Consider the following 826-nt stretch of genomic DNA (forward strand, 5'->3'; position numbering starts at 1 on the left):
CGTGTCACCTGTGTGCAGGCTTGCCACCCTTGATCCAGATGCCACCCGAGTGCCTCAGCCTGCCCCTCATGTATGGGGCCACCCGTGTCCAGGCATGACCTGTGTCAGCTGCCACCTGTGTTCAGGTATGACCTGTGTGGAGACACCATCCGTGTACAGACGCCACCCGTGTACAGACACCACCCGTGTGGTGATCCCACCTGTGTGCAGACACCACTTACGTGCCAATGTCAGCTGTGTGCAGATGCCAACCATGCGCCCAGACATGCCAACCGTATCCTCCTGGCATCGCACAGCTCAGCACAGAGGGGCCCTGGCCAAGCTCGGGGTGCTCACCTGCCCACGAGGGACCCAACACAGCTCTTTCCAGCACAACAGCTCCTTTATTTTTAACAATGTCACCCTGCCTTTGACTATTTCATTTTCAGCACATGGATACAGGGAGAGGAATTGCTCAGCACAATGAGAACCTGGGTTCACCCTGAAGACCTCAGTAGCCATACAGTTTCTAGACATAGCAATGGTTTTTGCTGTAAGTTTGGGGGGAAATGATTCTTTCCCAAAAGGGTAAAAAGAACACAGAAGCGTGGATTATGTTTATGTCATTTTCTCCCTCGTGCCATGATCTTGTAATTGAAAATTTGAACTGTACTTGCTAATCTCATCTGAATCAGTCATCTGCATATATTAGAAACGGCACAGACACCTTTTAATAGGAACAAGACTAATTTGCCACCCATATTTTGATTTCAAACCCCAGATATGATGATTGGTGGGGAAAACCAACCACTTGAAAATAAGACCAAAGGACACCTCAAGGCCCAGG

The sequence above is a fragment of the Platalea leucorodia genome (assembly GCF_965183815.1).
Source record: "Platalea leucorodia genome assembly, chromosome: 13".
Classification (NCBI taxonomy): domain Eukaryota; kingdom Metazoa; phylum Chordata; class Aves; order Pelecaniformes; family Threskiornithidae; genus Platalea; species Platalea leucorodia.